At 37.1% G+C, this 27,064-nt stretch overlaps 1 protein-coding gene across 2 annotated transcripts in view; it reads left to right on the top strand.

Annotated features, from left to right (window-relative positions):
• Positions 1–11,898: 11,898 nt before the first annotated feature.
• The window catches only part of LOC111516680 (neuroligin-4, X-linked), a 108,450-nt gene continuing 93,284 nt past the window's right edge, over positions 11,899–27,064 (top strand). For both annotated transcript variants that reach the window (XM_074176630.1, XM_074176629.1), the window contains exon 1: positions 11,899–12,064. The gene's annotated coding sequence lies outside the window, so the exon portion shown is untranslated. The remainder of the gene's footprint in view (positions 12,065–27,064) is intronic.

Here is a 27,064-nt window from a genome sequence, read left to right as displayed (position 1 = left end):
ATCCGGAAAAAAGAGAAATTTCGGAAAAGGATTTTCATTTTTTCTGTCTTTATTTTTCGAAGGATTCGAAAATAAATTGCATTTACACATTGCCACTTTTTTCTTGCTACATAATGGTATTTTCAGATTTGGTATCCGACGTTTTGTCTTCCGACCACCATCATCAACTTTATTTTTTTTCCACGGGCGCTATATTAGATTTTTTCTGTTTTGAATAGAACCAGATTTCACCTTTTCAATGATGCATCATAAGTTATCATCCTTTTTCGAAATATTGAAGATATTGAAAAAAAAATTCGAAAAATGGCTTTCACGAATGAAGAAAAAAGAGATATGATACAAATTTATTACAAATACGATAGAAACAGTGTTAGGACATCGGAAATGTATTTAAACTTGTATCCCGCAAGACGACAACCACATTGAACTATTTTTGAGTTATTGGATCAAAATCTCAACAAGTTTGGTTAATTTGAAAAGCCGAGGAAAAAATACGGAGATATCATGAAACAGGAAACCAAAGAAAATTTGATGAATGCGGTATGTATGAGGTAAGTTAGACATTGTGTCCTTTTCAATAAAAATTAATAATTCGCAGATAGACATGAACCCGGGAAAATCTACACGTTAAATTTCCTCCTAAATATATATTTGTCATATAAGTGCTTGGAGTGATCTGGAAAAAAGCGGTTCAGAATGTTAAAAAATACACATATCTCAAAAATTGCATATATATATATATATATATATATATATATATATATATATATATATATATATATGTATATATATATTTATAACATACTAAACATCATAAAAATAAATGCATGAGGTCGTTTAATTTCGATTAAATTGGTACACTCGACCACCCTGTAGGGTTGAACAAAGCCTGCAAAAACGGTAACTAATCTTTTATCAAGTTTTTTACAAACTGTAGGTTTTCGGCTAAAATGAATAATCTGAAAGTGCCGAGTTTGTACATTCTATGCGGTTCTTGCTCAGCAATTAAACTGGAAATATTGTGTTTTAACATGGAATGCCATCACTTACCATTGGCTGAGATGAATAGAGCTGTAGGGCTTCTTCAAGGTGGCATGCGACAAAATGATGTAGCTCTTCGTTCGGGGGTCTCCCAAAGTGTTATCAGTCGATTGTGGCGGCGTTTCCGTGAAACTGGCAGTCCAGCCGAACAACATCCAGGGCGAGGACGCGCTACAACTGCAGTTCAAGACCGATTTTTGGTCTTATCCGCAAGAAGACAACCGACAATCACAGCACCTGAGTTGGTTAACGTGTTGCAGCAGACGCACCAGGTAACCGTTGGTCGTGATACTGTCAGAAATCGACTGCATGAAGCAGATCTCCACAACAGAAGGCCACTTAGATGTCCACCTTTGTCGAGAGGCAATCGCGGTAGAAGATTAGAGTGGTGTCAAGAACATCAAAACTGGGATGCAAATGATTGGGCCACAGTTTTGTTTACAGACGAATCTGGATTTCATCTAGATTCTCGTCGAGTAAGACTGTGGAGACGAACTGGAAATAATGAACGTTTGAGACACGTCCAGGAAGTCCACACATACAGAGGTGGTACAGTAATGCTATGGGGCGGAATCGTGATCGGCGGCAGAACCGATCTCGTTTTTCCAAATCGCTCCCTCACAGCTCGACAGTACCTCGACACCATTCTTCTACCTATCGTCCGTCCGTTTGCTGGTGCTGTTGGTGAAAACTTCCACCTAATGCACGATAATGCTCGTCCACATGTCGCGCGTCTAGTGACTGACTGGCTCACCAACGAAGGAGTTGATGTATTGCCATGACCAGCACAATCACCGGACCTGAATCCCATCGAGCATGTGTGGGACATGCTTCAACGAAGAATTACTCCGCATATGGGGAACATTCACACACGTTTCAATTGAGAGAGCTTTTAATCGCTGAATGGGCAAATGTACCTCAACAAGACATTGACAATCTCATTTTGTCGATGCACGATAGATGTAGGGCCGTAATAAACCAGCGTGGAGGCCATACTTTGTACTGATTCCAATTTTTTTTGTATTATGATTTTTTTTCGGGGTGCCAAAGAAGAGCCATAGTTTTTTTTTCAGTTTTGCTTATATGCGCACTCAGTATTTTTGACCATTTAATAAATTTTGTTGTAAGATACATTCGTTTAATAATCACCCGTCAACTTTTTTTTCCCTAAAGCGATCTAAAAAAAAATTTTTGCCATTTTAAAAAATATCCCTAGACTTTTCCGATGTGTGTATATATATATATATATATATATATATATATATATACGACAGTACGACAGCTGGTCGTACTGTCATCCTCTAGGTACTCCTCAAACTGAACTTGTCATCCTGTCGTCTGCCTCTTTATACAGTCCGAACGTCTCAACTCAGGTATTTCAGGTACTTTAGGTGAATTTGCCTGTATTTGTACTGCATCAGGTATTATTCTTTGTGTTAGATCTTCACTAGGAATGTGTATGGTTTTGTTTAATATATTGAATGTGAGGTCTTGTTGTGTTTGTGCATACATAAATCCAATAGTGTATAAATCAAACCTCGCAACACACGCCATACAAAACAAACATAATTTTCCCTCACCAGAGAACATAAAACTCATAAAACAAGTCAACAAGGGAAACCGCATGGACATTTGGGAAAACTTGAACATCCATAAATTTAACAGTGATAAATCACTTATCGAGGAACAAGTAGAAATCAAAACACAATCAAGTATACCGGTGGCTCTTAGATTGGAATGAATATGGGAATGATCAGAAAGTACTTATCTATTTATCTTTTGACATTCATCGAATTGTTTTCCAGCAGCTTGACTGCATTAACCTTTATCGATTTCATATCATTTCTAGAAACATATAGATTCGTTTTCCGATGGCATTTCAGGTTCGCTTCCCAAATTTCTGCTACCGCATTTGTCGGTCAAACCACCAACACTGACATAAAAACTTGGCAAGTTGACTTGGGTGTCACACCAATAGGTGGTTCCACTTATGTTTCACTTGCGTTTACGCAGCTATTTTTATCAAGTACTTTTCTGGTTTTTCACATATTGTCTTCATCAGTTCAAAGGGTAAGGGAGCCAGGCTCCAACCTGACTAAATTCAAGATGACTTCCACATATTGTCTTCAATCGAGGACCGCCTGCTCGGTACTGACGATCCCCAATAGGCTGAAACAGCTGTCTACCGGTGGCACTTAGATTGAAATCAATATGGGAATGAACTAGACGCCTTCCTGAAACACATCAACAGCGTGGATTATCGGAGAGGATAAGAAGAATTGGTTCCAAGTACAACATCAGAACATGTTTCAGATCCGGTAACACTATCCGTAGCAACCTCACGAAAACCAGGCCCCCAAACGCGGACTGCGATTCCAAGAATTGCATTTACCGGATACCCTGTGAGTGCAGAAAATCCTATATTGGTGAAACTAAGAGGCCATTGAATGTTCGCATTGCCGAGCACAAGAAGCACACACAGCAGGGGAAACCAGCAAATCAGGAATAGCAGACCATGTTTGGACCCATCAACACAACATTGAGTGGTCCCAAGCTGAGATCTTGCACAGAGAGGAACATTGGTTTAGGAGAAAATTCAAGGAAGCCGCATACATGTTGTCCAACAACGTATTCAGCCAGGCTAGCGTAGAAATACGCCAAATATGGAAACCCATCATCAAACGAAAAATGGCCAACTCCCGCCAAAACGGTCATCTCTCACGGAATCAGTGAAGCGGAAAATGGAAAGCAGGGATAAGTGAAAGTATTTCAACGACCTATAAATAGTCATCTCTCGGAGGAATCAGTCCAGTCATCACCAGAAGACGATTGTAGATACTAACAATCGAAACGTCGTGAACTAACGTGACTTGGAATCTCTACACTTTTCATTATTTTCTTTTTTCATTCCTTTATTTTCATTTATTCAATTGTTATATTTTTACTTGTAGGTTATTTCACTATTATTTCATTTCAGGTTTATTTTTGCTTAATATAATTGTTATTTTCAGCTATTCATTTTTAATTATTCTTTTTCAGTTGTTTCGGGGATTTCAAATCATTTTATATAGTAGACAATGGAAGTCCAAACTAGTGAAATCCACCTTTTGGTGTCGTGCATCACGACCGGTGGTGGTATTGCGGGGTTAGTTTGTTTCGTGTTCGGATTCGTTTCCGAACTCGTTGGTGTTGGCCGAATTTGCTCGTCTCCGCTTTGTCTGGGAGAATTGGAGATCGTAATTCTTTCACAGTATTTCATTCCTCTTCCTAAGTTGGAGCGGAACAACAAAATGTCACTCCATCTAGTGGACGAGGTACTAACCAACTGCATATCCAAAATTTTCCCGATTCCTCTAAATAAGGAAGAAAAACTTTCTTATTAGTCAGTGGGCTATGCTTGAAGTTTGGCAGTAAACAAATCTAAAGAAATGAACTTCAAACGTTCAAGTCAGTCCCGGATATACCTACACAGTAGATTGAATGGACTGACGCCTATCAGAAGACAACTACTCCCTTAGATAATACCACGAAGGGCGTTGAATTATATCCGACAGGCGTCAGTGCAGGAATCTACACAGAAAATTTCCTGCATATGCAATTGGCGATACATCTGAAAGAGTCGACCTTCAATTTTGGAACGGGCACACTTGCAGACCGGTTTCGGGCTCATTAGCCACTCATCAGTGCAAGATAGTGGTCAACATCGACCTAAAGTCATTGATATTCCATAATTGGAAATCCCCCCATGCCCCCTTCCGGGTTGAGTGCCCTAAAGTAGAAGCTTCCCCCCAGCTATTTAGCGAGGAGAACCTACTACCCCACTCCATCCACCCCCGCTTTCCGAGTAGTCCTCAACTTGCTGATGGGCACTTCAGCAAGATTGACATCAGACCTCTTTTGGTCGAAAGTCAGCCTTAAGGTGCTTTTACTTTCTTATCTAATCGTTGTTTTATCTGACTATTCCTAACTGAATTTAAGCATGGGGCCCACAAAAAGAAACTGAAGTTTGCATATCTGACGACGCTAAATTGATATCAGTGTTCTTCAAAGTTTTTATTTTTCAGCATGGTACTGGATATTGAATATGGCTGCCATGGTGGAAATATCATACTATATCCAAGACATGGTGACGACAATCAACAGTTCTACATCAATTCTGACGGGACAATTGTATCAGCTGGTGACAGACAGAAGGTTTTGCAAATGGTTAGAGGAAAAGTGGTAGTGTGACCAGTGAACAATTCGAGGAATGTTGATCACATTTTCAACATCGAATAACTATTTTAATATGTCACCTCACAAACCACAAGAGGAGACTAAATCATCTGTCGGTAACAAATAAGACAGATGGGTATCCGCGGCTAAGCTAAGCAGTGGAGACGGGAGTGGGTTAAACAACTTAGCAAATTTCAAATAGATCTTAATGGGCGCCAGGTAAATTCAATCCTCCAGATACCCTAAGTAACTCACAATATCAATAACTTACCAATTAATATTGGAAATAAAACATAAAGATCTCCAATATGATTTATTCAGTAATCCTAACTTACATGGATTAACCAACAACGCTTCTAAGACCACAATGCGATATTCACACTATTACGCGATGTTCAAATGTCAATACAAGAACGCGGTGTATATAACCATGAATTCAATCAGCCATAAATTACGGTAGTAACGACGCTCAAAAGAAAACTACAATACGTCGAGTAAAACAACCACGAAAATTGAGTAGGTGAAATCGTAAATACTGGTATCAGTAGGTAAGACAATCTCGTTTGCGTCGCGTGAGCTCAGGCGTAGGCGCATCGGTGTCAACAAGCAATCGTGAAAGGAAGAAATTACCTCAATTTCCGTTTCACAAATGCATCACTATATCAATCAGGTATAAATAAACAAACACTATATCAACAGGTATCAATAAACAGAAGGGCAAACAATCATTTAAATAACTCAGTATAGCACAAATATTCAAATAAATCAATTATAACTTGCGTGCTCCTTTTGGGCCACCCGGTATATGGTGTTAGGCTACCCCGTGGTCCGACGGAAGTGGATCACCCTGTAGTACGGCGGAGATGGATCACCCTGTAGCACCACCAAGATGGGCACAACAAGCTGGACCAGAAATGGATCACCAAATAAGACCCAAGAAGAAAATAGGAAAAAAACCCTTAAAGAACAAAAATTCTCAATCAGAATCAGATAAAACAAGGTGAGATTCAACCCCCATTCAATAGGGACTAGTTGACTAATCGATACCCCTGGTATATTGAGTGCCCTGTATAACCATATAACCCGTAAAAAAAATCAAGAAAATTGAATGAGTGTTGAAACCTCTCTTCAATACTAATATTCAGTTGAGATATAACGATGGAATCAGAAATTACTAAAATCATTTAAAACACATTTAATGGTAAAATTCTTACCCTGGCCAAGGGGTTTTTTATACGTTTCTTCGTGTGCGGTGCTCTGCACGGAAGTCCTACTGGGACTTGATGAGTGACTAAGGGCCTTCTGTTTCTTATGAATCTAGAGACGAGAAACGAAGGTTGTAGAATTGAAGAGGTGATATCATAGCTAATACCACATGAGAGATGCGACAGTGATTCAGACATACCTAATTTCGGAAATCCTTCCACCTGGCACGAGTTCAGTAACCACCACAAATCCTCAAAAGAGCTTAAGTTTCAGACTGCAAATATCCACACAAAAATGACCAATCAGTTTTCCACTATACAATCCTGACTTGTAGAAATAATCCCCGTGAAGGATGGCACAAATACAACCATATATATCCTACAATCAGTCTGATGGTACGCTTGAACTCCGAACCAAGCTCATCGAAGGCCAACTTCCGAATTCCAAGAGACTGCCACATCTGACAGCTAACCAGTTGTTGCCACAGTGCGTCCAACCTACACTACAAGCACCAAGGGGGCGCTGTGCACAACATCATACATCTATCAATTCCTCCACAGCCACTTGAGACAATATCAACAAGTCCATGACCCATCAAAACTCCTTCTCAAAGCAATGCAACCCTAAAACAACCCTTGACAAATTGAGTAACCTATCAATCCCCCACCCGTGAACAACTGTAGAAATAGTTCGGTGTAAGTCGTCGGAACGACACTACGAAAGTTCGGCAGATGTCAACCAACAGCTGTCTCTTAACCTTGTTATCGAATGTTTACAAAAATATTGTTCCAACCTATTTTCAACTATTTACCAATCCTTATTCATGCGATGGAATAGTAATAGTAATAATAGAATAGTAAGTCGCCACATCCTTCCCTTTCAGTACAAATATTTGAGCATTTGTATTATGCAGAATATTTACCGAAAATATCAAACAGTATTCAGAAACCCAGAGCTAACTAATATTGTTTTTCAGGCGATATGGCTCTAATATGTAAGTAAACCTTCTGGAAGTGATGAATAACAATCTATGCAAGAAATATTCTCGGAAAGGTATAGAGAATAAGGCAGGCAACGGCTGAAAAATGATAGGTGGGGTAACTGAGAAACAAACAATAACAACTATTTCAACCTAGCGCGGAATTTCATTCTCCTATTGCCAACGTCGATTGGCAATAGGAGAATGCGTAAGTACTGGTCAAAGCAGTTAGTCAGGGAGCATTCATATATTCTTGTACATTTCAGGTGTGGTTTTCTATGGAACGGAAGATTCCCATTACTATGATGTTAAATCAATAAAATCTACTTGTAACTTAATTACATTGTTAATATCCTTTGAATAAAGATCTTAAAAGGTAACGTAGTGTTTTGAAAGGTCACATAAGAGCAGTTTGATCTGGTGCCAAATTGAAACGTAACAAATAATGGAATAACTTATTATTATGATATTTCCACGTTTTTTCACTTAAATTATCATTTAAGATTGATACACTTCTACGTGCATTTAAAACAGTTCCTGGAATAGGTTTCACCACTTCGACTTGGATATCTCCAAAACATGAAGTGTTTTCTCTCGTTTAATCGTTTTAGAGCCTGTTTTTCCCACAGGTAGAAACACAAATGTCCGAATTCGTAGATGGGGGCTTTGCGGGAATTACTTTCTGCGTGCTCAGCAAAGCATTTGATCGTGTTTTAGCCACTTTGAAGGGCTGTGAAATTTTTTGGTTTATTTTAAGTTTAAAAATTACTATGATATGAACATATTCAATACCTGTCAAACAAAAATATAAAAAAATCTTTCTCTCTCAGAAATTCACAGTATGTTGCATATCACGAAACTTATAATAATAATAATAATGGGCCTATATCCACTACAGCACTCTTACGGCATTGACGAGACACCGGTGTTGCCCTACGCTCCGGGGGATATCGAATCCGTAGGGCTGAATTTAATGGAACTATTCGTTTCCAACCCTTAGGCTCATACAAGCTAACAAGCCTGAGGTAGTCCATCTCGACCACCAGAGCAAGACGATATTTCTCGTGGAGTTTTCAGCTCCTGGCAAGACGAATATCGTCCGAAAAGAGGAGGAAAAACGGATGAAATATCGAGATTTCTTCAAACTCCAAAGATTCTATTCAGGTCACTTTGTCAAGGTGGTTGTTCTGATTATTGGAGTCCTTGGTGGAATGATGTCCTCTCTAATCTCGAATCTTAAAGTCATACCGGCTTGCCGCACTAAGGCAGAAATCTTAGCCGGACAGATGCAAAAGGCTGTCATTCTTGGCTCACTGTGGTTGGAAATCGTAATTCTTTCATGTTACCAACTCCACTATATAGTTCAGTAATCGACGAATCAGGTTAGGACAAAGGACGAACAATAGGTGGGCGGAGCCTATGCGCGCGCCCCGCGGATGGATAAATATGGAGCGTTTCGCAGGCTAGAGAGACTGAGCGATTTTGGATACTCAAAACCAATGGTAAGATTAATTCAGTCTTTTCTAGCTGACAGGCGATGTCGCTGCAAAGTAGGAGACGAATTATCAACAGTTCGACTAGTGGAGGCAGGAGTCCCGCAAGGTGAGGTCCTTTCACCACACCTCTACTCCGTATACACGGCAGACGTGCCCAAGCCAGAGAACAACTTTAACAAGTTGGCACTCTACGCGGACGACACAGCCCTGCTGGCGAAATCTAGGAGCCAAGCACTCGTTACGAGATACCTACAACAGCAGGCAGACAGATTAGAGGAGTGGGCTAACCTGTGGAAGATCAGTATCAACCCTGACAAGACTCAGGCGATACTGTTCACCCGCAGGTTCGTACAACCGGAAGGTAACGTCATCTTCAACGGACAAGAGATTCCGTGGACAAACAAAGCGACATATCTCGGGGTCATCCTAGACAAGAAACTAACATTCTAGGACCACGTACAGCAGAGAATAGGAATGGCCAAACAGGCCAGAAGACGCCTGGCGCCGATCATAGGAAGAAGTAGCAACATGGCACTGAAAGTCAAGCTACTGATGATCAGAACGATTCTAATGCCAATAATACTGTATGCATGCACTGCCTGGGGCCAGTGTGCGCAGACATACAGAAAGAAGATCCAAGCATTTATGAATACGAGCGTAAGGGCCGCCGTAACTGCACCTTACTATATACCAAACAGATTCATATACAGAGATCTAGACCTGGACACGCAATATGTGGACGTGTATATGAGAGAACATGCAGAAAGCACGTTCGATAGAATCAGATCGCACTTGAATCCAGCGTTTCGCGATCTACACGATGCGTTGAACATGGATGACCCCAGGTTCCGAGAAAGGGACAAACATCCAAAGCCGACGAAACAAAACCAGAGACCGCCCCCACGAGTCGCCGTCAGGCGGCTCCGGCAAGTATAGTATTCTAGAGTGTACTAACAATATATTCTTTTTCAGCAAAACCGCGATTTCACTTTTGAAATCACATTCTCTCAGCTTCACTGAGAAACGCCCGACTACCATAACTCTGGCCGCCGTTAGTTTTGGGGACCCCCATGCAAAAATTCAGTTAGGAATACCGCGACAAACAAGAGCCAAATAATTATTAAAACGCGAAGTTAGAAATAAAAGCACCTAAAGGCTGGTTTCCAACCAAAAGAGGTTAGATTTCAATCTTGCTGAAGTGCCTAGCAGCTGGATTGAGGACCGTTTCCTTAAGAAACGGGGGTGGAAGGAAAGGGTCGCCAGGTCCAAACCTGCGGAAATGATTCCATAAGGAGGGAGCTTGCGACCTGGGCACACAACCCGGGAGGGGGCATGGGGGGGGCTAGAGAGACTCAGTCTGAGACTCGGGCTCTGACTTAATAGAGTAAACTTCGCGAGAGAGTATCATTAGCATATGACTATAATATTGGAAGTTGGTTTAATAGTTAGAAACATTGTAAAAGAAAGTCTACGGCTGCAAGTTTCTTTTTCAGAGATTAGGGAAGTACAAACAAATCCCCAAAATACTTCCCTAAGTGGATTCGTTTATCAATCAAAGCTAAAAATTGCCTTTTTCAAGGCAAAGGCGATAAAAAAATTGCAAAGGAGAACATCTAGAGGTATTGGATGTGTGTATACCATTTCTACGTGGGCGCTGCTGTGATACTATAATAGGACGACGTAGTTCTGTGAGTCGTCCTGTTCAGGACTATACTGAGGAGACAACGTATACCAGGAGCTGCAGATAGTAATAAAACCTGAACTTTTCAGTTCAAACCTGTCCTTTTCAAGACTTTTTCAATAAACGAATTCGATTCCAACGCTTCGTTATCAAGGGACCAACTAGCCGGCCTCCTTCGACGTATTCGACCTACCCAGGCCCGAATACATCTGGAGGTACGCCGACCCAGTACAACTACGGAGTAACTCACGTGAGTTGCTCCATTGCACTGCTGTCTGGGGGTTTAAAACCGCCCGTGTGCCTCCAGAGGCCGTTCTCATCTTCGGGGACAGGGATTTTAGGTAGGTCAAGGCGCGAAGTGTGTGTCGGTTAGGGATTAGGGATCGTAGGGAACCCTCTGGCCCGGCCTAGTGCCATCGTGGTGGCCAGCTGTACCCCTGCGGCGCAATTAGCTTAGTTGAAAGTGGGGAATCTAATAATCCAGCCGAACTGTTGGTTTTAATCGTATGGTGATGGAAAAGGAGCCACGTGAAACTGAGATGCTGGAGCCAAGTTTCCTTTTTGAAGGAGGCTCGACAGATAGATCATCTTAAGTTGGAGCGAAACAACAAAATGTCACTCCATCTAGTGGACGAGGTACTAACCAACTGCATATCCGAAATTTGCCCGATTCCTCTGAAATAGGAAGAAAAACTTTCTTATTAGTCAGTGGGCTATGCTTGGAGACTGGCAGTAAACAAATCTAAAGAAATGAACTTTAAACGTTCAAGCCAGTCTCGAATATACCTACACAGTAGGTTGAATGGATATTAGAAAACAACTACTTCCCTGGCTAATACACGCCCACATTCGCCAGATTTGAGCGATAACTGGCTGTTCGAAGACCTCGAAAAAATGCTAAATGGTAAGAATTTTTACGAAATGGTCATTGCTGAAACTGAGGCAACCGTTCTACAAAAATGGTATTGAAATGTTAGAGCAGCGCTGTAATGATCGTATAGCTCTTGAAGGAAACAATGTTGATGAATAAAGTCAATTTTGAACAAAAAAAAAACGCAATTTCTCTCTCACGCCTGGGTCTTTTCAGCCTAGGTGTTAAATGTGATTAGTAAGTTTCAAACACAGGGAAGGCATGAAAGGAATTATCAAACGTTATTTTATCATGGAAACCCCATTATGTATATACTTCAAATTCTATTGCTCTCCATAATATCGATTGTAGATTTGCGCAAGTCTGGAGACTAGAAAGGACGTCGGTGAACACACAGCATCCTGGACCAGCCCGGGCGATGCGGCAGTCATATATTTCTCGTCTGCGCGCTTGAAACCATCATGTAATATTTTCATTTTGAAAACGGTAACTTGTGGTAACATCGATAAAATAATAGTGTCCTCATCACGGAAGTGGAGTCAAGACATATGCATGAAGATATAATGAGATAAAAGGTAAACAATTCAGTTTTTGTATTCTAATGATATGCACATTTATTGTTTTCTGTGAGATGCAATGGATTTTCGAAAATTCTCCACCGAGACTCTCAGAAGATATGAAACTATAACAAGAAATGGGAACAGACAAACAATTTTTGTTCACAAAACTGAACTGGATGAGTTTTCAGTTTTTTTTTGTTGATTTTCATCCATATTTATTATGATAAAATATACTTTCATAATTTCCACTGTATACAGTGTGTAAAAGCTAAATGGAATAAATTCATTTCGGTTATTGTACATTTAAAAAAAAACTCAAAACACGTCGACTTTAAATTATAATTTGACATACTTCAACGGAAAAATGCTACCCCTACCTTCAACCCCCGTCTAATGACAGGTACAACCCCCAATTTTTTAAATAGGAAGTAAAAACTTGTAATATATCGTTTCTATTCAAAAATATTATCGCTATCAACTGTATTGCAACAATTAAGATAAAATAAATTAAAATCAACCAAACCAAAATTCGATAAAATATACACTCAAAACTTATTGAAATATACTCAAAACTTATTTTATGTTGAGGTATTGATAATAAGAAAGTGAGCAAAAACCATGGCAATGTTTTTTTCAGATGGTATCCTTTGAAAAACTGTAAATAATTTCCGTGGCAACGTTATTTTAAACCGCCTTGTCCACTTGTTTTATATGTTACAACATTAGTTGTTAGTATTTTAATTTAAGTTCAAAGTTCGTTAACTTTAAGTCTGATAAATAGTTAGATTAACGAGAATGCATAAAATTATAGTTTTACAAATGATTGGTTATGGAGATGAAACACAAACACAACAGGAAGTAGCTCGCCTATTTCATTGGAAATTTCCTAATTCACCACCCATATCTCAAGGAACAATAAACGAAAAAAATAAGGAATGAACTCAAATTAGATGTGATGCTTGAGTTTGGGAAAAACCCACATACATCGAGTAGACAGGCATCCATTACATTCAATGTTAGCCATACATCGATTGTAAACATATTAAAAGGAAATAAAATGCAGTCCTATAAAATAATACCTGCTCAGGAACTCATGGACGACGATTTTTAAAGAAGAACAAATTTTTTTGAGCAAATGATAGACATGTTGGATAACAATATCATCCAATAAGAAGACGTTATGTTTTCTGATGAGTGTACTTCGTCTCTTAACGGTCATGCTAATCGGCAAAAATTCCGCTACTGGTCTAAGGAGAATACACGCAATCCCCTTAAAAGGTTAATGTTTGGACAGGAATTGCAGGAAACCATATCATTGGTTTCTTTTTTTTGCTGTTTTTGCACTACTTCAAAACGATGTCATTCCAAATTTAGCAAATTTATATCCTGAATCAGGAAGTCGCAAGGAAGAGAAGCCGTCACAACCAGTGCTTGCACTTCCCTACATCAGAGGATTATCGGAGAGGATAAGAAGAATTGGTTCCAAGTACAACATTATTTCAACACCTATAAATAGTCATCTCTCGGAGGAATAAGTCCAGTGACCACCCGAAGAGGATTGTTGATACTAAAAATCGAAACGTCGTGAACTAACGTGGCTTAGAATCTCTCAACTTTTTATTTTTATTTTCTTTTTCATTTCTTTATTTTTATTTTTTGTTCAATTGTTCTATTTTCACTTGTACCTTATTTCACTATTATTTCAGTTCAGGGTTTTTTGCTTAATATAAGATATTTTCAGCTATTCATTTTTAATTATCCTTTTTTTGTTGTTTCAGGGACTTCATATCATTTTATATAAGTAGACAATGGAAGTCCGAACTAGTGAAATACATTTGAATTGTTTCGGGATTTTATTTATACAGTGTGACCCATTTTTAATGGAAACACCCCCCTAAAATTTGAAGTTGTAGATCGATTTTAATAACGCCACTGGATTCAGAGTGCCTCTAAATAGGTGTGACCAAATTTTCATGAAAAAATATTTATTATTAACAAAGTTACGACAACTCAAAAATTCGAAAACTCACACAGCTAACAGTCACAATATATCATTTTTTTATGATTCTAACAATAAAGTGCCGCCAGACGATAAAAAAAAACAAATAGGGTGAATATTTTCAATGATAATAACGGAATTACATTCACACAACTCAACTAACAATGAAGCAAAAAATTTTAATAAACGTAACTAATAACTAATTATTGAAATGTTTCGATTCAGTGCAACAATTAATTCTAACTCATATTCTAGTAGCCTCTACTAATCCACCACGTATTTCGATACAAGTGTCGTAACGCTTACGATTGTTTCTGATTACGTTCCTTAGTTCTTGAGGGCTAATATCTGCACATACCTGTCGAATTCTTGCACAAAGTTCATTTCTATCGCTTGAGCGGTTTTTGTGAAACTTTTGTGTGAGAAGTCCCCAGAGAAAAAGGTCCAAAACTGTGAGGTCTGGAGATCTGGTTGGGCACTCTATAAACGGACTACCACGGCCTATCTATCGGTTTGTAAAATGTTCGTTAAGCCATTGCCTCACAGCTCTGGCATAATGAACTGAACACCCATCTAACTGGACAATTAAATTTGATCGTTCATTGATTGGCAGCTGGTGAATAGCATCCCAAAACTCTGTGTTTAAAAATTCTAGAAACCTCTGCGCATTAATGTTTTCTTCAAAAAAGATAGGACCAATAATTCGTTCGTTCAATATCCCACACCAGACGTTGATTTTTTGGGAATACTGGCTTTTACAGTTTATTACCCAGTTAGGATTATCCGCTGCCCAATAGCGACAATTCTGTGATGACACTACTCCATTTGTAGTAAAAGTGGCTTCGTCGGTATATAAAATATTTTTTAGGAAATTTCTATTGTTTAAATATTCCCCTTGGGCCCATAAACAATATTCCAAGCGTCTTGCTTCGTCGCCTTCTTGAAGTCTGTGTACAAATTTTGGCTTGAAAGGTTTAATATTCTTCGCCTTGAGACATCTCCGAATAGTTTCTCATGGAATATTCAAATCTAAAGTGGCATTCCTTATACTGGCATTAGGATTATTTCCGAAATAATCTAAAATGATTTGATCATTCCTGTCATTCCTGTTTCGTCTTTGTACAGGATTACTTTTTAACATCATTTTTGATACTGCACCAGTTTCATTGAATATTTTATTTATTTTATTTACCGTACCGCAGCTTATACGAGGACGATCTGGATGTCTCTCATTAAATACTCTACAAACCTCTCTAGCACTTCTAACGTCATCTCCCGAAAGGCGTACAATTTCAGTTTTCTCTCTTACGCTCAATCTTGCAGCCATGACACAAAATAATTCGGAGAACTGTATGGTGAATATGATTGACAATAGTACACTTAAATCTTTCACAAGTGTCAAACTGTAATATCATTTCCATGGCAACTAAGATTTAAATTGAAATATTAGGTCTTAGTTTTAGTTAATTTGCGTGAAAACTTGAATGTAATTCCATTATTTCCATTAAAAATATTTACGTTGAAATCGTAAAAAAATATTCTCTTGGCTATATCTGTTGATATAGGGTGTTTTTTGTGACTGTTAGCTGTGTGAGTTTTCGAATTTTTGAGTTGTCATAACTTTGTTAATAATGAATATTTTTCCATGAAATTTTAGCCACACCTGTTAAAGGCACTCTGAATCCAGTGGCGTAGTGAATTTTTCAATATAAAAACGCTAATGAAAAATCCCGATTTTCGACTAAGAAAAAATATCGTAGTATGCCCTGAAACTTTAATAAACATTTCAAATTTTGTCCCAAGGTAGATCTTTCAGTACTTGACATTTCAAAAAAAAATTATTGAAATCGGTTCACAACTTCAAATTTTAGGGGGGTGTTTCCATTAAAAATGGGTCACACTGGATATGTACAGTAAACGAAATAATGGATTTATTCTATTTGGCTTTCACACACTGTATAATAAAAATCGATTCGAAATTAGAAAGCATTACGAGAATCCTGTGAGATATAGATAGACAATGTTTATTTTGAATATTTTTTGAAAAACCTCTAGTACATTGACATACATGGCAATGCCATGTTGGGATATGAAGTTTCCGATTCATATTATTATACTTGCCAGATAAAAAAAAATGGTCGTTAAAATAACGGGGCTGAATAAATCAATTCATCTTCATAAACGAAGACTGTCAGAATAACAGTTCGTTAGCATAATGGATGATATCAAAAATCAGATTATCGTTTTGTCATTTTTGAATTTTACAAAATACCGAGGAACTTATTTGAAGGCGATTGAAGCAGAAAAAAGAAAGCAGAGCTACATTTTTTACCTTCATTACAAGAATCGAATCAAATCGAATCATTTATCATTCAGAAGATTTGCAATAACATGTATTGAATTTGTGAATATATCTGAAACTTCACTCATGCAGAGAGGAGTGTGTCAAATTGGAAACTTTTGAAGGGAAACTCCCGTTTTCCAACTGGATAGATGAAAACTGATGACTGTGTCAAATTCATTGACAAACTCAATTGTGGTAACCACATATCGAAAAAAATTGTTAGTAGTACCAAAGTTTACCGAATACTATAAGTTGGTTCACTCCAAGGAATTCGTTTGTCGGTACGGCTCAGGATTGCATTTTTTGCGATTTCCATAAATCATATCGCCGACAGACGATGTCTGGAAGCCGCCGGCCGCATGACAGTTATACGAGGGCAGTTCCTATTCGCGATATCTACAGGGGACGTTCCGAAGTTGAAACTTCGCTTGCTCGATTGTATCAGACAGATAAACAAAGATACGAAAGTAGTTGTTTGTCGATCAACTTCTAGAAACATGATAGATAAACTCATGAATAAATGATCTAAGAAACAGATCAGAGTGATTTTCTGATGAAATGATAAACATACATTCAGAAAAACATGTTTTATTAACAAAAATAATACAATTATATAATGTTATATGTTTATAAATGATTTAAAATATTCAATTTTACATTGCATGATTTATGTTTTCTAACAATCTTCATGTCCTGGTTCATGAATTTTAAAGTAAAGTATATCCGAACTCTTGTATATAAAGATATATAATAATCGAAGAGGAATTTTTGACATGGATGTGAGAAAAAAATTTTCGAATATTTTGTTTTCAAATACTGTCCAATTCCCTTCTCACTGCCGATTTTATCAAAATTTTCAATGAATATGTTTTCCATCTCTATTACATGGCCAACAATATCTCTTGATGGGAACTTGGGAAGCCAACGTGACTTTCATTTTTTGAAAATTATTTCGATAAATGTGGTCATTATTAAGTTTAAGAGCCAATTTATATTGTTTAGTTCTATCATAATTATACATTGTTTCTATGTAATGTTTTCTTGTTTCTCCACCCTGAAGTAAAAACTGATAGGAAAACAAATTGTTTCGTGTCGACTTCAGTAAGTGCGGGATATCAAACAAATATACAAGTTTATGATCGTCTATCAGAAATATGGGATTTTCGTCTGTAACATTCAAAGTTTTCACCAACTTCTGAAAATTTGAACCCTGATCGGAAACCACCCCCATGATATTTAGGCCTATACTTTTGCATCTTCGTACCGTTTTGAACAAAATATCTTTCAAATCATCAGAAGTTGCTGATGTCTTATAGAAAAAGTATGCAAGTGGTATTTTCCAATTGCTTGCCAAACCTCTGACCATTACTGTTAGAGCACTACTTGCTATGTCAGTAGAGGTCCCATTCAAACTTGTTTGGAAACCTACTATTTTGTCTCTGGAAATATCATAATAAAGATGAGATTTCAAAGATATTTCGTCTAGGCATAAAATACAATATCTTTCTTTCTCCTTCATGAGCCCAATCCTGAATTCAATAACACGAAAAATAAAATCGTTGAAGCCTGGTTCAACAATCCAATTTTTCGTGAAACGATGAAGTGTACTTTTTGACGGTAATCTACAAATTGTTGAACATTTTTTGTATGCTTTCGGACCAAGAAAATAAACAGTCAATGCAAACTGTTTGAATTCGTCACTATACCTGGATCCTTTTGGTGCTTTATTTATCAAAGAAAGCTGTGCTTTCAAGAGCTTACAATATTGCTCAGGATATTTTCGATCCAGAAACTTGAAAACATCATCCAGAGTAATTCCGGTTTCGTCCAGTGCTCTTTTTGATGTTGAAGCTACTGTTTTCTCTAGTGATACAATTTTTTTTCGTAATGCCACTTTTCTTGGAGTTCCCGAAGAGAGTTTAGCAGATGTTTGGCTGCATTCATCTAAAAGAAAGATGTACGTACTTTCAATAATTGTTTTCTTGTCATCGTTTTTTTTTCCGAAGCATATAAAAATAGATCAGGTAAGTATATAATATAACGAAAAGATATTTCACCTCGTGATCCTAATTGATCCGTTTGAACCTGAGCATCAATGTAAATAAAATCCTTGCTAGTACCGGCAATGGCATCATCATCTGGAAGGTTTAAACAACAAAATTGATATTGTAAATTTCATATGTTAAAAAGTGGAATAAGATTTTTTCATCATTTGAATCTATAAACTTCACTGAACCAACCTTTCTGAGAACCATCTTGAGGCAGACGCAATGAAGGAACATCATAGCTATGAATACGAGAATTCACAATATCATCGGCTCTAAAATGTAAGCTGCAAATTTTAATTCTATTGTGACTCTGCTCTGGGGTAAGAGTAGCATATCTATGATTCCCAATGAAGCCTAATACATTTTTCCAACGTTGACACCTAAAAAAAAATTCAAGTATATCAATCGATAAACTGAACATTTTGAAAAAAGATTGAAATGAGTTTGGATTGGCAAATGCCGGCGGTATATTTCGTTATGAATAATTTTATACAACAAAACCATAAAAGGTATAGATAGGTAAAATAAAAATTAATGGTGAATATATTGAATGCATACCTTTCACTGTACTTTGGGCAGCGGAAAAACGAAATACCTGGGCTTCCCACCGTACTCAGTCAACCATCCACTGAGCAATACGTCGACATTTTCACAAAATAAATATTTCGAACTCCGAACGAACACAACACTATCACAATACCAAAGTTTACCGATTCTGTAGTCTTTGACAATACCAAACAATACGGACAACCTTTATATCTCGTGTGCCGACGAGAACTGGTAACTTCAAGCGACACACTGTACTACCTCGGCTGGTAATTACCCGCTGTCGCTAGCGGGCGGTGAGATTTCTCAGATGTCGAAGAATGAGCGAGTGACACGTCTTATAGTATTCTGTAGTCTTTGGTAGTACCTATCAAATGCTGCGAAAGCTTTTCACAGCAGTAATGAAAACGAATGTGTACTATATGATGGAACCGGTCGACACTTGATGAAAATCCATAACTAACGTATTCTAAATAACACTTCATTGTGTGATTTTCACTAGACAGTTTTACAAAAACGCAACACTTGTTTCGCCATACGATGGCTTCCTCGGGCGTGTCTTAATAACTAATTCTACATAACATAACATTAAATGCTATATATACCTTATTTTACAATTTGAAGTACCTGAATTTCAAGTACCCGATTTACCTAAGTTTGTAATGAATTTAATTACCTGAGCTTATGTTCCATTTTCCACATTTGAAAACATATTCAGTAACGGAGGGTTATTTAATTCTAATTGATCATTCAGTAAATTACCCGAATTCTTCAAGAGAAATAGTTTTATCTTCTTCTTGAAGATGATCACTTGGTGATCGAAACACGTGTCGAGGTGTAAAAAAAACGATTTGGTGTTGGGAAAAAACTCCAGTAATATCCATTACTACACCAAAGGTTCTAAACAGTATCTCATAAGTAGAGAATTCAACCCCAAACATTCAGTGACCAACGCTGTTGATGGTTCAAGCAACGAACAAAATGGGGGTTTTGTATTGCATAATACATGTTATCCCGATTCACAGTTCCATTTTTATGAAAAGTCGCGTCATCAGAAAATAACACGAAATCAAAAAAGTAATTTTCCTGATCAATCTTTTCTGAGCCCCATCGGCAAAATTGAACACGTTTTCCAAAATCTCTTCCTCTCAACTCTTGCATCAATTGCATGTGGCAAGGATGAAGTTTGCTGGTTTGAGAAATCCCAATTCCCTGCACACGTCTCGGGTACTCACATGGGGCTTTTCAACAAGGTGAAAAGCAATTTTAAATGTATACTCTTCATTTGTTACAGGGCAGACACGTTCGAACTTCTCGTGATTGACATTACCAGTTCTTCCAAATATTGTTTTTAGAGCCTGAAATGCCATTTTATCTGGTTGTCTACTTTCGGGGAACTTCTCTTTGCAAATCCTTGATGCAAGGAGGCAGTTTCCGTCCCTTTACTCTAGAGCAGGGGTCTCCAAACTTTGAAGCCTTCGGGCCATAATGATTTTTTCAGTTTGTTCCAAGGGTCAATTTCTGTCCTTAACTATATTTCTAGACTAGGATAGTCGCAAAGTGCGTGACCTAAGCAAACTTACGCTTTTTTGCATTTCAATTATTATTGTGTATTGTGACACTTAACGACATCTAGTGGCGAGTAGTGGTACTATGTACTATCTTTTTCAGCTACCCGCTAGGTGGCATTAGGCGTAATTAAATATTTGGAATTACCGCACATCAATACTTTTTTATGCGAAAGGGCACAAATTAACTTAATGTTGAAATCACCAATCAATCTGTTGTGTCGTAATGCGAACAAGCTCTCTACTAACATCGATATTTTTTGTTGTAGTATTTGTGAAATTAAAAATAAGTCTAGGTACGCACGAGATTTATGTTTTTTATATCAAATAGTATTGATCTTATATCAAATAGAGTTTTTCTCGTTAAATGGGAGTATTGGGCAATAAACGCTATTATTATTATTAATAATTTCATTTTCAATTGATTTGATATCCAGTCCTTAAATACAAGTTTCGAAGATTGTTAGGAGCAACTTGGAAAATAGAAATAATAGGATGTCAGATCTACCTGGTATTTCTCTTAGAAATGACATCCTTTCATTTTAATAGCTTCTTTCCACTTAGATGTCGCAGGCTTTCTGACTGCTAAGAATTTGCTGGAATGTATTGATCGTAAAGTTCCACAACTCTTCCTTTCATTTTCAAATTCTCCCAGTCGTTATATTCTCCTTTCTTTAGAATATCTCCCAACTTTCGCCCGAAAAAGGGTCACTTGTCATTGTCGATAGATATTTCTAGTTTTTACAAACATATGATAGCTGCATCATTGAAGGATGTTATTTTGTCAAGTATACTGAAATTTCACAATAGTAGGCATTGCATTCTTAAAAATATTATTGCCTCAAAACGAAACCATTGTTGTTAGGTTGTGATTCTATAAATGTTATCATCTTCTATTTAAATCATACACATGCAGCAAATGCTCATAGCATTGAAGAAACTGCCAGCTGATGAAATTATTCAATAATTCTTGAATGAATATGAAAATTTGAATTATATTCTGCAAATAAAACGTTAGGTACACAGAGTTGCTTGTGGGGCGGTTAAAAGAACGGCAGATTCAATTTGGCATAAAATAATATAAGAAAAGCAGGTATTATAATCTTAAAAATATATTTTACCCAAAGATACATATTGTCTGGTTCACATGTACTCGATTTAGCTCTTTTTGATGACATTTTTCAGCCTTGTCCAAAAATTACGACCAAGGTGTCATTCGATTCGTATTTTTGCCTATAGTCCGTCCATAATTTGTTGATAGCTCACTGCAAGTTTGACCCTCATTAGAGAACTGAAATACAGAGAGGACAGCTAATATGATATAATAACAAAAACCAAACTAAAACTGGCAGTTTAAGATATTTTCGACTAACCCACCTTGTATCTGAAAAAATATAATACAGCTATAAAACTTTTAATCCGATTATGTACGTATTTTGAGTGGAAATGAGTCACCAGTGTCGTAGAGTATATGATTAAAACATTAGTTACTTTGAATAAATAAATATATTAATATTCTTAAACTGTAGGTACTGTAAACTGTATTTTTATTTTAAAAAAATTTCTTTATTTTATTCAAAAATAATAAGTTACTTGCAATTTGTAAAAGATACATTTATTTAATTAATACCTATTTTTAAATGATATAAACTACGATTACTTACAAAACTATTCAAATTCAAAATAAACAGGATCATCTTCGGAATCCGAGTCGTCTTGCAGGTTAATAATTAGCGGTTGTGTCTCTACAGTCGCATCAATTATATTGTCAAGATCCCACATTTTTTGTTCTTCTTCTATTGCATGTCTTACTGCATCTCGCCAATTTTGTTCTGTAATATGTTGTAAAGACTCATATAACAATTCACGTACAGCTTGTATTTTATATGACGTATTTTTTCTAGCCACATAGCTTTTCATTTGTGCCCAAATGAGTTCAATTGGATTTAATTCGCAGTGGTAGGGTGGAAGTCTAAGGACTGTGATGTTTCGTCTTTCCGCCATTTTGTCAACTACGTATTTCTTGAACTTAGATTTGTGTTGCCGGGCAATTTTTAAAAGTTCTGCTTTAACCATTCCATCTTCGTAAGGCAGGGACTTATTCCGCAGCCAGTCAATGATATCCTGTTTCTTCCACGCAGTCGTTGGAAGTCTTTCAACTAGTCGTGAATGATAAGGTGCATTATCTAATACTATAATTGAGTTTGGTGGTATATGTTCAATCATCTGCTCAACATACTCTTCGAAAACATCAGCTGTCATCTCCTCGTGATAGTCTTTTGTGCTTTTGGATTCAAATTCCAACAAACCATGCTTAGCAAATCCTTTTTCACTGCCAATGTGAAAAACTAATAATCTACTGCCTTTACCAGAGGGTGGGGAAATACCAGTAGACCAACTTTCCATAAAGGCTTGCTTGGAGCTTGATATATTTTTATCTGTGCAAATTTTTGTGAGAGTATAACCTGCGTTTACTCACGTTTTACTATCAGGACGTTTCGTCCTGATAGTAAATTGGCCTTCCTTCAGCCCGAAATTTTCGTATAGATCTTAGATACTTTCTTCTCCAACATATTATCTCTTCACGGTCAATCAAAAGTGATTTTCGGTCTGATTTCTCCCACCGGAAATTTAATTCTTTTAAAATTGCCACAATTTGGTTCGTCCGACATGAGGCAAATCCGGGTCGTCTCTAACTTCTTGTAAAATTTTGTTCAAGTTGGGTATTTCTTTTTTGAAAAAAAATTCGTGAATTTTCCTTCGAATACCATTTTTGGCAAATTCATCAATTTCAATAGGTTTTCTCCCCCTCTTTAAGTATTCGTTTGTATTTGGGTTAGCTATACCTTTTTTTTTTCTTTCTGATAGGAACCTATATATTGTTGACTCCCCTACGCCCGTCATGTTGGCACAACTCTTGATTATGTTCTGAACAGTGTTTGTGGGATTCTGAGAAACCAGAGCATCGTGAACGTTCAAAACAATAGTCTTCTCTCTTGGTGAATAGACAAACTTACTGACTGTACGCAACAGTACCAGTGTAAAACTTGATGATGTTGATGATGATGACGAAGTAATCGCAAGCAATCAAACAAAACAAGCAGGAACGAAAGGTACGTATATGTTTGTAGGAATATGAAAAAAAGTTACTCACGCACTGCACAAAATTCGCAAAATAAATATTAGAGACGTTAATTACTGCCGTAGACGCCGAAACACCAACGAGCCGTAAATTAAATGCGATTAAAAAATGTACTAAACCAAAAATTATTTTCGTTCGTAACAACTTCACCCTTTCAAGGCAAGTTTCGAATATAAACTGAAGCTTTATATTCAATGAATAAACACCTCAGGAACCTCCGCCTATGATTTTACGAGTTTTATGACCGTTTTATGACTTGGGCCCTCATTTTGTGCTATCGACAAATTATGAACGGACTATAGAAAGTTTAAGGAAAGGTCCGAAATATCTCGGAAAATTTTCAAAATTTTGGAAATTTGAAAAAAGATTTGAAAAGATCAATGAATTTGCGTAAAAAAAGTCCCGACTCCCGAAACTGTATCTCGATTATTTATAATTTTTACAAAGCCCTGAAAATAGAGCCAAAAGCGGGTAGTCCGGCTTCCGCGCGCCTTTCGTCACTCTGACATAAAAACAAAAAAAATTATTTAAACATATTAAATGTAAATATTAAGGAATGAAAAAATTCATGTAATGTTGGGATACATCAATAAACAATAATCCGTAGTCAAAAATTTTTTATCCCAATTTTAACGTTGATTATAAATTTGTTATGTTTGTTTAAAGGTGATTGACAATGTTTCATGATGAATTTCACTAGTTCGGACTTCCATTGTCTACTATATAAAATTATTTGAAATTCCTGAAACAACTAAAAAAGAAGAATTGAGTATGAATAGCTGAAAATAACAATTATATTAACCAAAATAAACCTGAAATGAAGTTATTACATTAAATTCAATAAAAAGAAAAAATTATCTATCAAAGACATTTATTTTTAAAGCATTAGGAATAACACTTCTGTCCTTTTTTTTTTGTGTACGGCAAGTAATGTGCTTGCTCGTAAGAGCCATGGGTTGAATCAGACAGATAAGTATTAATATGTACAATAAAATGATACCAAGGGCGCCAAGTAGTTTCTTGTGCACCGACTAGCCTAAACCTGAAATGAAACTACTAAACAATCCAGGGTAAATTTTCGTTATGTGGACACCCGGCGATTTTGAAAAAATTTTTGACTGTACTTACGTATTTTGATGTGTAGATTACGAAACCGAAAGAAAAAAGCGGCGCTCTTCCTTATTTAAAAAGTTACGGCCCTTCAAAGTTCAGAAAAGGACAACTTTTCAGCCTTCTTTTTCACTAAATAAACTATTCAAAAACACAAGCATTTATTCACTAGGCCACCTTTACACCTTATTCCTCCTTCTTTAACACTTTTCACTTCAATAATCAACATTTTTCTTATAAAAAACTTAATTTAAAAACGAATGCTTCTCCTGGTGACATTATTCTATTTTTAGGTTAATTACTAGTGACATTTCAGAAAAAAGCGGTTGGTATTTGCCGTCGCCTACTATTTCAAATTCGTAATACACCACCAAAAACCAATTTACGATCTAAAGAATGAAGGTGAAAAACATTTGAATTATTTCAGGAATATGGACTGCATCAGTCGTACCAACCATATCATTAACCTTAAAAACGTAAAATACAGTGATATGTAACCAAAAAGCAGCTCCGTACATTTTTTAACATTTTTATAAGAAAAATGTCGATTATTGAAATGAAAAGTGTTAAAGAAGGAGAAATAAGGTGTAAAGGTGACCTAGTGAATAAATGCTTGTGTTTTTAAATAGTTTATTTAGTGAAAAAGAAGGCTGAAAAGTTGCCCTTTTCTGAACTTTGAAGGGCCGTAACTTTTCAAATGAGGGAGAGCGCCGCTTTTTTCTTTCGGATTCGTAATCTACGCATCAAAATACGTAAGTACAGTCAAAAATTTTTTCAAAATCGCCGGGCGTCCACATAACATACATTTACCCAATCCAGATACGCGAAAACAATAAGGTGGAATACGACAAAGGAACAAGAATAAAAACGTTGAATGTTGCTTCCCTGTTGAACAGATTTATTCTTCACTCATACTACAAACTAAACGCTTATACGAAGGCGAAGACAAAACTACTCGGAAACACCTATTCAGCGAGGTTCATTGCTTTCGTAAACAATAATGCCAGGATCCCGCAAAAACAACACCATAAATAAAACTTCTAATCGGTACTTATCTAGCTGCTAGTGATGTGTAGATTCCTATGGCCCGCTACTACGCAAATTCGTGAAAAGCTCTTAATTCCACGTCCACACGGTCGAAATAGGAACACCATCATCCATATGATTTCGGAAAATTTGCGGTTTAATCGCTACGTACAAGGCAATAAAGTTCAAAAAGGTCTGACCCCATCCACTTCAACGTGTTCTCAAAGGTAGCACCGTCCGGGCGAAATTTCGATTTACCATATCAGAGAAAAACATCTAAAAAAAAGGCATTCTCGTAAATAATTGATTTCGCGATACATCCGCGCCAAAATAAAATAGTGAGTGACAAAACTATACGCTTACCTCCCAATGCTCGACTGTCCTAACATTGCCGGAGATGTTTTTAAACGGTCCGGAAGAAATAATTCATTCGATAAAATTCATCCCAATCGATAATAAGGATATCAAAGATCGCTCCACAGCAGAATTACCCAATCACAATATCACAACAAGGCACGGCAGGTTTATATCCGTCAAAAGACGTAATTTTATATTCGAGAGATATACGGAGAGACCTCCGAGAGATGACTATTTATAGGTCGTTCGAGTACTTCCACTCATCCCCGCTTTCCATTTTCCGTTTCACTGGTTCCGTGGGAGATGACCGTTTTGGCGGGAGTTGGCCACACACAGCGAGGGGAAACCAGCAAATCAGGAATAGCAGACCATTTTTGGACCCATCAACACAACATCGAGTGGTCCCAAGCTGAGATCTTTCACAGAGAGGAACATTGGTTCAGGAGAAAATTCAAGGAAGCCGCATACATGTTGCCCAACAACGTATTCAGCCAAGCCAGCGTAGAAATATGCAACATATGGAAACCCATCATCAAGCGAAAAATGGCCAACTCCCGCCAAAACGGTTATCTCCCACGGAACTAGTGAAGCGGAAAATGGAAAGCGGGGATAAGTGAAAGTACTCGAACGACCTATAAATAGTCATCTTTCGGAGGAATCAGTCCAGTCATCACCCGAAGACGATTGTAGATACTAACAAACGAAACGTCGTGAACTAACGTGACTTGGAATCTCTCCACTTTTTATTTTTATGTTTATTTTCTCTTTTCATTTCTTTATTTTTATTTACTCAATTGTTCTATTTTTACTTGTATTTTATTTCACTATTATTTTATTTCAGGTTTATTTTGCTTAATATAATTGTTATTTTCAGC

Source organism: Leptinotarsa decemlineata, unplaced genomic scaffold (assembly GCF_025532065.1).
Source record: "Leptinotarsa decemlineata unplaced genomic scaffold, Ldec_3_MD MMD2_tig00001973_RagTag_RagTag, whole genome shotgun sequence".
NCBI lineage: Eukaryota > Metazoa > Arthropoda > Insecta > Coleoptera > Chrysomelidae > Leptinotarsa > Leptinotarsa decemlineata.
Note: the sequence above shows the minus strand (reverse complement) of the source record. Positions and strands in the feature narration are given on the sequence as shown.